Here is a 15,130-nt window from a genome sequence, read left to right as displayed (position 1 = left end):
GTCAATGAAGTCAATAAACTCAGCGGTGTTACACTCAAAGCCCAGTCCATATTCCATCAAAGTCACTGGCGGCCTTTCCATTGATTTCAGTGGTCTTTGGACAGTCTTGTGCACTGAGTATGTTTTTGGAAGAAAACAAATCCTGTGTCAGAAGCAGAAGTCAGTATTGTTAAATATGTGCTGCTTTTAAATTGATCTTATTGGCAAGAACATAACCTAACATTGAAATATGAGTATTTTTAAAGTTATAAGAATGATAAAATTTAAAACTTCAATTCTTTTAATTTCATTATACAATTCAACCTCTACAGCTGGAAAACATGTTGAATATTTAAAAGTAAAGCAGAAAGTTGCATGATGGACAATATATGTCACATACAAATTCTTTCATGCTCAGTTAGATGTTCATAGTGAATGGTGAAAAAATATTGAGTTAATCATAATTAACCATGAATAACTAAAAAAAGAGTATCCCTAACTTCAGATGCTACTTTTCAAACCTCCTGACAGTTTTAGAGCTGCACATTTGAAATGTTGATTTTGGAACCAGTGTTTAGCATTAGAATAGACAACTGAAAAAAATCCTGAAGAGTATTATAATTAACAGCAACTGCATTCTTTACTATTTTTCATCAGGACATGAAGGTCTTTACTTGTTTCAGAGAAGGTTGTTCCTACCTCTTTTTCCTTATTTTATTTGTGTGTGAATGCATAAACGTTTCTGAATTGTCACTGGAAGTCTGAACTAATTCTCTGGGAAGTCACTCTAGAGATTCCCAGTATAGCTGGTGAGCACTGGGCTTGCAGCTAAGGGATACTGCATCCCATCTGTATCCTACCCTGAATGATACTGCTTGAAATAGTACTGTAGGGGCTTACTGACAGGGTCTGAAGCCATTGCCTCCAAACTTTGCAAATAGCTTAAATGCCATAATAGGAATCTTTCTTGATCTGTGCATGAGGTTATGTATGCATATGTGTATGCATGACTTCTAGTTTTGCAAAGACTGATGTTGAACTATATACATATCTTGTGAATATTAATGCTGATCTACATCTAGATTGTTGCATGAAAAACAATCCACAGGAGTTCCTGCAACTCAGTAACTCAACAGAAGGTCTTTTCCTGCCTTTTTATTGTACATCCCTGATGTAGCCTTTTTCTTTTTTGTGGCACTATTCTGGGATTAGAAATGTTCCATCACCTCTTCTACCAAAGGGTATTTGAACAATCTGGCCTAGCATACACAGCAGTATGCATAAGGTAATAACAGAATTGTTGATATTTGACCAACACAAAGAAAATTGTTGTACAGACACATTCTAAATAGAACATTAATTCCTGGGAAGAATAGAAGCCACTAGGGAATCAGAAATAGGCAACATGCCCACTAGAGCTCTCTAATATTATATAGAAGGCCATGCTTTTAAATATGAGGCTACTGTACCTCTATTCCCAGCTGCATTAGACAACATAATAATTGTTTAAATAAACATCAGTGCAGAGAAATTAACTTTCATCATTAATGTTGAAACAATATACACGCTGTTCTGGGAAAAACCCAAACTGTACCAAAACATAGAATTCTCTCACATTTTGTAAGCTGCACATTAAGTACAGACACATTAAATCACGCCTGGCTAGTGCTAAGTAGGTCCTGATCCTAAAAATACGTAAGTCTGTGTTTGGTTTTGTGTGCTGCAATGAAACCCACATGTTGTCAGGGAAATTAATCACAGTACATGAAGTTCAGTTTGTGCATAAATGTTTGCAGGATATGGCTCAGTGTTTTGCTATGGTGCTCTGGGGAGGTTTGTGGGGCTGATCCCCTGCATTTTGCCACATTGCCATGGAGGTCCCAGTCTGTGTGTTTTGATTGCCTTAGGAAAGAGAATCAGGTAAACTATGTTAGTGTATAAATCAAGACAGATTTCTCCTACCACACTGAGCATCTGTCCAATAAAAAGCATAATTAAAATTGTCTCAGACAAACATGGATCTTCCCAGAAGTTTCGCATACACTCTCTTTCTGTTTTTCTCACTCGCTTATTATTACAGAGTTGCACTTGTCCTTTCTTAAGCTGCCAGCCTCCTCCTGCTGTGTATATCTGGTATTTATAAACCTCTAAGCTAAGTAGCTTTCATACCTTTTTCCTGTTTACAGTAATGCTAGCTCCAGATGTCATCCGGTTTCTCATCCCCAGCAAGATAACTAACATTCATTTTTTATCTCCTATCTGGTATAAGTTCCATTGTCTGCTAGTATTAAACATGGCAATCACTGACAGTCATGGTGGAAAAGTTTCTTACATATTTAGCCTATGTTGATCTGTAGAAGGAGGTGAGATTTTGAACTGGTGAAACTGTATGCAAATTGTATTGCAGTTTTCACAAAAGTTGAAGGACTATGTCTGCTGTCAGTTGCAAGCAGAGTTTCTTTTTTGTTACTAATTTAAGCCATATTTTGATGTGCCTACAGATAACCATTTCTGAATACAGTGTATCAAGCTCCATTGTGAAATCTTAGAAGTATATATGTTTAAAAGAAAATTAAAAAGTTGATTGTGATCAATTTAGTTGGAAATTCTGCCAGTGTATCAGTAAACTGGCATTCTCACTACTGCGTAACTAAATCCTGAAGAGTGATGGCTTCTAAAGAGTCTCAGGCTAAAAATTATAGAACTCTCCTACTCTTGAGAGATAGCTTTCAAGGTGGGAAAAGCAAACTGATGAAGACTTGAAGATTCAGATTCTAGTCATTGTTCTGAAGGACTGAATTTCTGTCCCAGGTTCCAGCACAAATGCTCTGTATCTCTAATTGAGGTAACAGTAGAAAATTACTTTTCATCTTCCAACTGGGTTTGGCTGATATTTCCCACTCCAGCTGCTCATCATCTTAACTACCCATTTTCCTTGCCAGCAAACCCACTGATGCTTCTTCAGCACTTCAGCAGCAGTCTGATGCCCTATCCCAGCACTCCTGGCTTTCACTTTCCCTACCATGTACCCTTGGTTGCTGCTGGCTGGTAGGTTCATCTGCCATTGTAGTACCTTGAACGTTTCAAGCTAGAAAATTTACAGTCTGTGGTGCACAGACATGTTTCAGACATGTACCAGACTCCTTGGTTCCTTTTAGTGTGAAATCAAAAAGCATTTTCTTTTTGTCATTACTTGTCTAACAGTGACAACTTCAATTTCAGATGTGTGCGAAAGAGACTTCAGGCTGGACATAGTGAAACATTCTTTGCACTTAAGTCATTATAAACCCTGTTGTGTTTGAGCATCGGCCTGCAAACCTCATGCCTGGGAGTTACCAGCACTGTTCAGTTGTTGCTGTTGAAAATTGGGGCATAACTTTGTAGTGAAGTAACACTGCCAGATGCAGAAAACTTGCGTGGATGTTGAACTTTGCAAAGATTTTTATCCCCTGAAATCAACTGGATGATGTAGTATCTTGAGGGCATAGATGTTAACTATTGCTAGATGGTTAGCTTCACTAATCTGTGAGCTGTCACAGCACCTAAGCTATATGGTATTTTTATTAATACACTGATATTTCAAAAGTTAGTCTTCTATATTTCTGCACAGAAATTGTAGTTGATAAAGTTGCCAACCGAGCCAACCAGACCTGTTCAAACAGGATGGAAAAAACAAAACCATTTTCCCCATGAATGGCTATGGACTTTCTTCATCACTTAGTTTGCAGCCTATTTCTTGGAATGTATCTGTCCATTACTATTATATTTCCATGGTTAATGATGGAAATGCAGTCAGTAAATAACATTGCTGCATTGTTGGTAATGTGAAAAGCAAAACCTGGGGAGAGGGCATACATAAAACATTAGTGGAAGTACCCAGGTTGAGACTCTCAGGGCAGAACCTGGATAAGAAATGGCTTGCAGGTGGTTTGGGGATTTTGAGAATAAATTGTTCTCTGAATCTCACTTCAGCAACCCCCACCCCAGCACAACAAAGTCACCATGGTTGTTTGGGTGGAGCTGAAAGGAAAGCTGGAGTTTTGCTCTTTCCTGTAGAGGTTTGCAAGCTCCAGCTTTCAGGTCACCCAGGGCAGATAAACAGCAGCATCACTGACATCAGTTTGCAATTCCCAGATAATTCATACTTGCAACTCACTCAATTTGATCCCTAAAGGTATTATCAATGATGAAAAACAGAATTCTGGGCAGGCTTGTTGATTAGTCAGTGGGTTGTTTAGTTGCGTGATATTTTCAGTGGCTGGTCATGCATACAACCGTTGTGTTATCGATTGAGTTACAGGATTGTGGCTTTCAGATGGGAAATTAGGGTATTTTCATTAAATAGTCTTCATATTTAATCTATATTTCTCCAGTTTGGGAGCGCGAATATGCAGTTTAGATAATAATTATTGTACTGACAGTTGGCCTCTGTTAGGGAAGTCTGCAGCAGTTTATGAGTTAGAAATAATGTTTATAAATAATTTTGATTTATTTTGCTGATCTGTAAAAATGATCAGTAAAAAAAATTTGCAGTTCCACAGTAAAATTGCTAACTACAGATATGATGCTGATTTTGAAGGCAGAAGACCTGAGATCCCTCTTCTATCCCATTTTGAACACTAGCCTTTTTGTAGTATGATTATGGATTTTCATTTACATTTTAGGGATTATTACACAACTTAGTTGAGGTTGATCTCAGACTTTTTCTGTCTTTGTTCTTTAACTACATATTTCTTTTAAACATATACATAGCTAGACTTCAGTTGTCCCCATTAGATGGGAATGCTGCAGAAATGGTCTACTTCAGCCCGTCACCTTCTTGAATGACGTTTAAGGGAGAAGAGGAATAGGACTGTTATTTTTATCATTTTATCACAACTCTCACAGTACTGGACTTTTCTCTTTAAAGCTGTGGGTCTTGGGATTCTGGTGACAATGTCAGATTTCATTTTAGAATGAGAAGAATGTGAAGAAAAGCTTGAGAACGTGAGCCAGACCCCAGAAAGCTGAGGAAATGGGAAAAAGAATCTGGATTTGTTTTTCATGTTTATTATGTTGTGATTCTTTTTAAACTCAGTTTCCTGATTTTGGAGCATTAGGCATGGCAGCAGCAGATAGGTGTGGAGCTGGCCCTGCTTTGCCAGACTGGGGAGAAAGCCCTGGCAAGGCCACCACAGAGAGCAGAAGGGAGTAGCCAGATACCAGAACACACTAAGTTGAATTTTTTTGTCACTGGTTGTTTGTGGAAAGGTGCAGCTACTTGTAGTTCAATATGCAGTTGTTTCTGTGCCTCTGACTACTCATACCCTGCAAGGCAGTCTGGTTCTGCTTTATTTTGGAGTAGGCTGACAGCCTTCTCCCCAGCCCTTGGGTCACCAGCAACATGTAATTTAATAAGAAAAAAGGAAGTAGTTGTCTACATTTCTACGGTAGGTTCAAGAGAAGGAGGAAACATGGTGACCCATTTTCTGTTTCTTGGGCATCCTTGCCCCAGGAGTCCCATAGGCAAGCCTGGCTCCAGTGCACATTTCCTTGGTGGGTACATGGGCTTTCACTGCAGTGCAGGGATATGAGAGCCTGGTGATACAAAAGCTGCAGGCAAAAAGGAAAATTCACAGAGAAAGCCTCTGCATTGTCGGGATCTGCCAGGCCTCTGACCTGGAGCAGCAGATTTGTTCCACGCGCTCCTTATCCTGCATTCATGGTGTCCTGTAGATAATAGCAATGCACAAGGAGTAGACTGCCTGCCCCAGACAATCTCATTGCATAGCATAGCTTCATTTAGGTTGGAAAGGACCTTTAAGATCATTGAGCCCAACCACTGCAGCCATGCACAGGAATCAGGCAGGCATGGCAATGGAGTGGCACGGAGGGAGTGTGAGGATGCAGGGAGGGAAACAGGGGAAATATCTCCATTTGACTTAATTTCCCATGTAACAAATTATAGCGTGTTGCTGGTTGTACCTGTCACCCTACACTTTTCTATAATTTTGAAGAAACAGGGTAATTTTTGACACACATTACGGGATAAAAATATACTGAGTTGGTCCCTGAGTACAGTAGAAAGTTTGCCCAAGAGAAACACTCTGTCAGCATTTCCATCCCTTTTGAAAGGCTTTTATATCTGAGTGGTCACAAAGGAAAGGCTGCTGTCATGGTTTCTCAATCAGCTAAGCCCTAAGCCTGGAGATATTCTGTCAATCCCCCAAGTTGACAGAGCTAATCATTTATAAGCATCTCATTTTCCTATAAAATACACATGGCCTCAACAACCAGAATGCAGAGAAGAAAAATGGTTCCATCTTAGTGAAATCCAGGCAGAGAGGTAAAACCTGGTTCTCCAAACTGAACTGGTCTTGACATTCATCGGTAGCCAGTATGCAGAGATTGGGAGGCTTAACAAGGCACTCCAGGACCTTCAGATGCTGAAAACCAAAAATCTTCAGGTGCTGAAAGCCAAATATGAAGGAGGTTGGGATTACAGTAAGGATATACATATTATATTTACTGATTGTCCTGATCCCATGATGTGCTTTACTGAGACGTTTTATTGGCTAGGTAAATGTATGAAAGAGATATTGTTTGAATAAAAGTAAAAAGTTATATGAAGGTATATTTTATCATCTTGACTAAATAATTCTGCAGCTTGATTGCATGTTTTAATCCCTTATTGCTGTCACTATTAAAAATCTGTGTCTGTGTAATTGTTTATTGTCATATGTGTCAGAAACATAAGCCATATGCATTGGTAGTCTATTTCATTACTTGCATTTGAGTTTTGTTAACAAGATGGTGTCTCTCCCAGACCATAACACTTTAGGTCTCAGATATTTTTCTCAATATGTGGTTGCATATTTCCTTTGCCAACAAATAAAATGTAATAGGGAAAAAGTTCATGAGAAATTAGATTTTTTTAAATCCTGCTCCTCATTCTGAGACTCAGGAGACCTGCTTTTTTGTTTTGTTTTGTTTTCCAACCAGATGGAAGAAATCCTCCCAAAGGTAGAAACCTTCATCTTGAAAAGTCTGGGTTTCTACCTCAAAAATTAAGAATTGGAAAGAAAGCAATATTTTCATATTTAGTGCAGAGGTGAACTTATAAGATCACTTTTTGCCCCAGAAGTTACTTGTTTTGCAGTCTTAATCTGTCCATGAAGACCATTTGCATCTAATAAAAAAAGGCAAGAAATCATGATTCCAGCAAAAAAGTCAAGACTCTGCAATGAGGTCTGAAATTGTTAAAGTTCTGTTGATGAAAAGCTGTGCACTACCTCTGACTAGCAACTTGCTCATTATCTTTTGGGGCAATTAACATTTAAATGGAAAACATACTGCATGAGGGTATTGTTTGCATTTAGAAAAAAATTGTGGTGTATGCCTACCAATTATCACTTGTTTCTCTAAATTGCAACCTATGTATAACTAATAATCTCTCTAGGGATTTTTTTTTTTATTGCTTTGTTTTGTTTTGTTTTAGTTTTTGCATTTGGGGAACCTAAATTCCATTCTCTGATGTGAGCTAGGCACATGTAAAGGAGCTTCTCAAAGGCATTCTGGTGCTAAATCAGCAACTAACTGGTTTTCTATAAAGCCCCTGAACAGCTTGGAAGTGTAAAGTCTGGTCAATAGAAATCAGTGCTAGTCAGCTTAGTACTTTGGACAATTCCAGTAAACGATTGCTTTGCCTTTAGCTACTTAAATACCTTTGAGGACTGTTTGCTGGAAACTCTGTTGAAAGTCAGTAATTGTACAGGTCTCAGGGTGCAGGAAAAGGCTTTCATTCTCTAAGAAGATCACTTGAGCAGCACTGACTTGTACTGTAGTGTTGAAGTCAGATTTAAGGGGATGAGAAGTGAAGCTGTCATCACAGCAGCACTTCCTTTCCCTCTTGCCTCCTCCTACCTTGGTTTGTTTCCCACAACACTGGAAAGAAAGAATGGAAATAGGGTTGTTGTCTCTGTCATGTGGTTATTTGTTCTCAAGTTTGGACAGTGAGAACCCAAATTGAACTTCAGACAATCTTCTGTTTATATCATTTTGAAGGAAATACAGATTTGACAGAATTTGCAGTTGCCATTGTGAATACTTCTTTGAGCTATAGTTTTAGTTAGAAACTTTCTGAAGTGAAGCTTTTCCCACACAGCTCCTCTCACTTATAAGTATTGCTTACATTTGTTTATATTTGATTTCTTAGGCTGTCTTTCAAGGATGTGCTCTCATTTTTTGTTGCCCACAGCATGAAAGGCCTGTGGCTGCTTTCACAACAAAAAAGAAATAGCTGAACACAGATACCCATCAAGGGGAATGTGTCCCACGCAAAGTAGGGAGGAACACAAAAATGGAGAAACAAATGGAAAAGAAACAAAAGAACTTCAGTCTCAGCCTTTGGCAAAGAAAGAACAATACATGACTGATTTACTCCAACTGCTTGTGCAGGAGGACATGATTTGTCTTGTCCCTGTTTTATTCTCATGAGAAGAAAAGCAACCTTTGCAGCATTTGCAGTCTCCATTCAAGAGGTTGTTGAGACTGGAATAGCAATGGGATTGCCTCCAGACATAAATGCATTGACCAGCACTGTGTGGGAAAGCTTGAAAAGCTCCTTCTTGGGTGGTAAAGCACAAGGCAAAAGCTTATGGGCTCATTCTTCATCCTCTGATTTGGAAGTGCAAGTACCCTGTTAGGGCTGCTCTTTCCAGGACTGTCTCTGTTCTCATGTGTTTGTGATGCTTCAGCCCATGAAGTTCACTTGTTCAGTGGGGAGTGTACAAAGGTGAGGTATCTTCATGTGAGAGTAAAATGATTTGTGTTACCATTGTCCAGCACTGCCAGTCCTATCTGTGTTGGTGGTAAATTCTCACCCTTATTTTGTGTACCAAATCTGCTCAGCTCAGGAATAGACAAATTGCTACAGTGTGTCTCAGAGTGTTTTCTCATACCTAGAAATGGGTGGTACTGTACCTATTAGAAACCCTTCATCAAATAAGTATCTAATAAACCTTAAAAAGTATATTCTTTTCAAGTCTTCTAACATATAGAAATTGACTTATGCTCTGTGAGATAAAGATCCATGTCCTTTTTTAAATACTAGCCCTAACAAACCAACAGATACTCATTGTATGGTATGCAGCAGCTTCCTGATATTAACAGCAACATATCTATATCCCCCTGCTCCAAAACCCCCAGGTCAGGAGAAGAGGGATTAGAATCAGCTAAAATGCCAGAAGCTCACCGGCACACCCAGGCATTGCAGCAGAGAGCTGTTGCATCTCTGTCCTGGCAGGCAATGACATGAAACTGTTAGCATCATCAGAGGTGCATTCAATGCAGTGATGGCGGTGAGCTTTTGGCTCAAGGACCCTGAATCACCACTGCATTCACAGTGTGCCTGGACAAGGGACTGCTGCCCATCCCTGTGCAGCAAAGGAAGGGCAGAGAGTTCACTCTCACAGCCTGTGGCTGTCTACAAGTGTAAACTGTCTTTGACTTCAGGTCACATCAATTCTCTGGCCACCACTGGAGAGGTTGGATTGGTGAGCCAGACCTCCTCAGCTGTCATGGCCAGCCCCAGCAGGCATCAAGACATGAAGTCCAAAAGCTCTGTGCTCAACTCAACCTTGCAGGAAGGCTCCTTTCAGTACTGTGCCTAACCCTGAGAGGAGACAAGGTGGTTTTCAATGGGATGTGGTTTCAGACACAGTATATCACAGATCTTATCCTGAAGATGTGGTATAGGAGCACAGAACTAAACCTCAAATTCACACAGTCCTTCTTGGAGAATGGATTTCTTTTTTGTCTTAGCTTTTGCTTCTGGAGAGGAAGACACAAGCCTATTGTTTTTTCTTCAGATGCAGTTAGTTGAACTGAAAGTTAATCTGAATTCAGCTGTTCGCAATAATCCTTATTTTATTGAAAGGGTACTATTCCCAACTCATTGAGTTATTTTGCATTAAACATTCTGATGCAGCATGTTTCCTTTATAGAACTGGTTTCACACATTTTTCACAATGCTGTACTGCACTTTAAGGTTACAATCTTTTGCCTCCTTTAATGACATCATTTTAGATAACCCTGAAATTCTACCATACTGAGGAATAAATACAGTGCAAAATAAACTGTATCTTTCAGAAATACCTTTTCAGAGGAAGAAGAGAGAAGTTCCAACTTTATTTTGCAGTGAAAGCTGCCCAGTTTGGAATTGATTTCCCATTTTAATCAACATGAGTCTTTCCAGCCTATTGATCGATGTGTGTTTTGAGTTTGGCCTCAGAATCTGACATAAGACTTTGCTAAATGGCAACATTTACAAACTGGTAAGAGATCTATCTTGGACTGGTAAATTTTCTTGACTGCAAGCTAGGATGGTTTCAAGGTAAACAGGTGTACAGTGCTGCCACGGAGGACAGCTTTGACATCTCAACTTTGCAGCTTGAGTTTATTGACAGAATACATACACAGAAATACGTAGAACACTTTATATGGGAAAAGCATAGAAAAGCACTGTGGTGTTTTTCTTAATAATGGAGAGAAAGTGTACAGAGAAATCCTTGCATTTCATTTGTTTTGGTGTAGCCTTCAGACAGACTTTCTGCCTGATCCTGTGGCATTTATTTTTTATCATATGTAATTTTTTATCATATGTGCCCATTCAGAGTGAGTTCTTGGCCTCATCAGACCAGGTCATCCCGTTCAAATGTCCATAATATATTTTAAGAAACATTTTGTTACCCTTTCCTTAACCTTTCTCTGTGGATATGCTGTATGCAAGCATGTATGTTGAAGCCCATAGTACTCATTACCTAAACTATCTCAGGAGCTGTCTTCCTGAAACTTCATTTCTTCCATGACTATAGCCAAAGACCATGCTGGGGGACATTTGAATGGCTGAGAGACTTGTCTCTGCCCTACGATAAAGAAGTACAGCAGCAGACTGCAGAAAAATTGTGTCAGAATTGTTTCCTGAATTTCTCTCCACTTACGGAGGGCTCAGAAAGAGACAAATTCAGAGAAGTGCTAAGAACAAACCTGCTGCAGAAACATATCTTGATGCAGGAGCTTCAAATTTTAAGAAAGAAAGGCAATTATGTAAGTGGAAATGCAGCCTAAGGAAAGATAGCAATCCTGAGTTTAAATCTTTCCTATATCTCCTTGCTCTTACAATAGGAAAAGGAAATACTAGTTTACAAGTTCAGGTATAAACCCTCTGTGGTCACAAGCTGCCCATTAATTCCATTCACTGCTCTCTGCCGGCAGATTCTAGAAGCCATGTAAGTGCTGAGCTGGATTTGGAGCTTTGCATGGCATGCTAACTATCTGGGTAATCAGGCTAAGATCACTATAGATCAAAGCCTATTTGAACACATTTGAGCGAAAACAGTGAGTGCTGTTTTCTTTGTTTCTTCATTTTCTTTGTATCTCAGATTCTGTGAACAACCTTTATCTAACCTCATCTGTGACAAACCTCATTGTCTTTCACAAGAATATATTTGGAATCAGCTTTTGGGTTTTGCTGTTAAGTAAACTAGCTAGCTGTTTAATACAGTGCAAACTAATAATTTCTGCATCCTGATACATTTGAATTTGAGACTTTAAATGAAATCACACTTTTGAGTAGCAGGTACTCACTCTGACCCACAGAAGGTGATGGCTTGATTCATAGGAGACTAAAGTTTCTTCTCCTCTCCTCTTCAGCCCAGTGAAAGGTGGGCTTTCATCAGGGAAAAACAGTGTAAAAGCTTATGAAGTACACACTGTACCCATGAATGCAAAAATATGAAATATTTTTCATTCAGACTTTTGTAGCTAGATTATGGAACAAAGGAAATGTGGTGGAGCCTCTTTAAAATTCTGCTTGGTACCTTTAACAGGCAGCTGCTCTGTATGAACAGAATTCATGTATGTCCTCAGGCTTTGCTTCAGAGAATACCTCCTGTGTTGCAGACATTGAGAATATAAGTCTTATCTCTAGGTGTTGTTTAAGCCAGTATGTTGTTAAATATGACACCGGTCTGTACATGACATCATAAATATAAACTCTGGGGCACAATTCCTAATAGAATTCATTAGAAAGGGCAAAATTGAACCAGCATCACAGGGATGAAGAGGTAAATCATGTTCAAACAATAGGGAAACTGCAGGGGAAAATACAAAAGCTTGCAACTTGCATGTATTTAAGCAATACAAGCAATAGCCAGAGAGGGCTCCAGTAAGCAGTGGCACCCTGCAAGACGGTGATGTGCCAAATCTCCCCCTTCCAGACAAAGAGAAGGAAGAAGAGGGTGGGGGAGGAAGAAGGAAATAAAAGATATGAAAGATAAAAGAGGAGGCCTGTTGGTTATTTACTCCAATTAAGCCAGTATTTTGCACTGTTTGTATTGTTCCAAAGTTCAAGCGATTGAAGTCACCACCTAGGTTTTGGCTTCCCTGATTTCTGGATTTGGATCTGGGGGACAAAAGGATTTGGACAAATAAACTTTAATTTTGATACATTAGCCGACCTGTTAAAAGCAGAAATGCTTGATTAAGGATCTTTTTAATTTCATTTCACTAGGCTGATGTGTTCATCGAGCTTTCCCTCCTGCTTGCATTTCATTCTGACAGCCAACTAATTGAATATCTGGGTTGGGCTAGGAAGGGAATTTTATCCACACTCCTCTGGAGCCTCAGTGAAAAGAGCTGGAGGTTGGCATAGCAGGGCCTTGTATCTGCAGCTTTAACCGTTTGCTGGTTTGGTTTTATAGCTTTTAAACTGATGTCTATTGCTTCTCTAGATGTTCAGGAGGAAAGTCCTCTTGAATCCCTGATTTGTTATGGTCATAATTATAAAACATCTTTGAACACTGGGAAGTGTGAAAGGATCAATAGAGTACAAGCAGCTGAAGAGCAAAAAGTTCTTCTGGGTCACCATTTATTTCTGTACCCATCTGTGCTCCCCAGCTCCAGACCCTGTCTGCTACTTGTGCTGCTGGAGACATGAGAAGAAAGGTTATTAGGATGCTGGGATAAGGGAAAAGTAACGGCAGTCCTTGTGATGATCAAAGGTACTGCATATTCAAGAGATATGATTTGCATTGGTTGCTGAAAAGCAGATGAGTCATTACACTGATTTTCTTTGTATTGGGAATATTAATGTAAGAGCGCCAACCTTACTGAAGATGGTGTGGCCCATCATAAACCAAATGCTAGGTTCTAGCACAAAAATACCGCTGTATGCAAAACTTTAGCTCTTCCAAAGGATTTGTGTATGGAAGTATTTTCAGTAGGATAGGAATTAAATTACAGAATCCTTCCCTAATGATTATAGTTTTGCTCAGCCTGGGAGAGATATTCTGAGTACTTAAAGCATTCAGATCAGGATGCAAAGTTTCTCAAAAAACAGTGGTATTCAAATCTTTGGTTTGGTTCAAACCTCTGTAACTTCATTAGAACTTGCTAACAACTTAGCTATGCTTGAAGATGAGTTTTAACTTCCATTCTCTGCATCCTTTTCATTTGCACATGGTTTTTAATGGATAGGGCATCCAGTTCTTCATCTGGTGATAGCCTTGAAAACGTGGTTCCTCCACGACAATGCAAAGTGAGAGAGGAAGGTCCTAGTGCCTTTGTTACTTTATACAACCAGAATAATTCAGCCTTTACTGAATTATTCCAACTTCAGTACAACTCCTCCCCCCCCTCCAGAGTTTCAGGGTAATAGCTGAGATATTAAATGCACAGAAGTAAAGCTGTTAAAAAATAGAATTTTCCTCCCATGGGAAATTTCAGCATTTCAAAATTACTTTCTGCTTTGAAATCAGAATGGAAATTAAGGTAGAGGGAAGGCACTTTAGTCAATTTTGTCTCAAGTTTTGAATTGAAATATTGAAATGGAAAAATAAACATTTTCAATAAAATTTAAATAATTCGGTATTTTAAAATGAAAACTTATTTGGGCAAATATTTCAAAATTATAAGCAAGATTTCTTGTTGGTTTGGTTTTTTTTTGTGTGGAGGTGGGGTGGAAGAAGCTTTTCCACTTTGGAGTGTTGAATTTAATTCTTTGTCTTAGAAAACCAAAAAAGTAACTGAAATCAACATTTTCCTGCTGCCAAATCTTTAAAAATTTATTTTACACTATTAAATTTTTCAGTCATATTTTCAGCTAGCTTTATGCTGAAACCAGTGTTGTGGGAATCAAAATTTTCTATGTCCTGACTTGTGTTCAATTAATATTTGGCACATTTTCTTGTATTCTTACACCCATTACCATTAATTTTCTTGTTGGACTATCTGGGAAGGGGGTTGACTCTAAAAAACAAAAGTGGTTGTAAGTAACTGCACGTGATACCTAACAAAGTCCAAACATTTTTGGATTAAAGGGTGAAACTCCACTGAAGTCAATGGGGCTTTAAATATTGGTACCAATAGAAAGTCTGTCCCATGGAGTGCAACTGCATTGTCACATCTTGAATGCTTTTCATTCTCATGATTGACATTACTAAAGCAGTCACTTTTCAAGCACTTACACATTTATTATTTTCAAAACCCATTTCCACAGAGAGGTCAAAAGCTCTTCTCATCAGTGTAGGGTGCCCATGGGAATTTCAGTATTTTGAAGTACAGCAGGTATCCAAGTGCTTTAAAATGTTAATGCACTCCTTCCTTCCTTCCTCCATCACTCTTTCCTCTCCCTCCCTCCTTCCCTCCCTCCCTCCCTCCCTCCCTTCCTCCCTCTCTCCCTCCTTTCTTTCTCTCTTCTCTTTTTTTCTTCTCTCTTTTTTTTCTTTCTCTTTTTCTTTCTTTCTTTCTGTCTCCCTCTCTTTCCTTCACTCGCTCTCTCTTTCTCTTCTCTTTCTCTCCTTCTCTCTCCCCTTCTCTCTTTTTTCTCCATTTTTTGACTTCCTTCCTTCCTTCCTTCCTTCCTTCCTTCCTTCCTTCCTTCCTCTTTCTCTTCTTCCTCTTCTTTATTTTTTTTGTAACTATGCTTTGTTTTTGTCATGAATCTAAAGTGGTGAAATCTAATTATCTTTGGATTGGAAGGAAAAACATTTCAGCAGGAAAAATTTCATATTGAAATCAGATTACTTTGAATTAATCCATAAAAAGAATTCCCCTAGTGAGAAGGCCCTATCCCTGATTGCTTTGTATCACTATTGTGATGCCATAATACTAT

The 15,130-nt window shown here is 39.0% G+C and overlaps 1 protein-coding gene across 3 annotated transcripts in view; it reads left to right on the top strand.

Annotated features, from left to right (window-relative positions):
- The window catches only part of NTRK2 (neurotrophic receptor tyrosine kinase 2), a 211,545-nt gene that overhangs the window by 118,570 nt on the left and 77,845 nt on the right, over positions 1-15,130 (top strand). The window lies entirely within an intron of this gene.

This window comes from Neopsephotus bourkii, unplaced genomic scaffold (genome assembly GCF_033783945.1).
Source record: "Neopsephotus bourkii isolate Nb327-2 ecotype Australia unplaced genomic scaffold, CSIRO-AGI_Nbou_v1 NB_1831, whole genome shotgun sequence".
Taxonomy (NCBI): domain Eukaryota; kingdom Metazoa; phylum Chordata; class Aves; order Psittaciformes; family Psittacidae; genus Neopsephotus; species Neopsephotus bourkii.
This window is presented reverse-complemented; position numbering and strand designations above follow the sequence as displayed.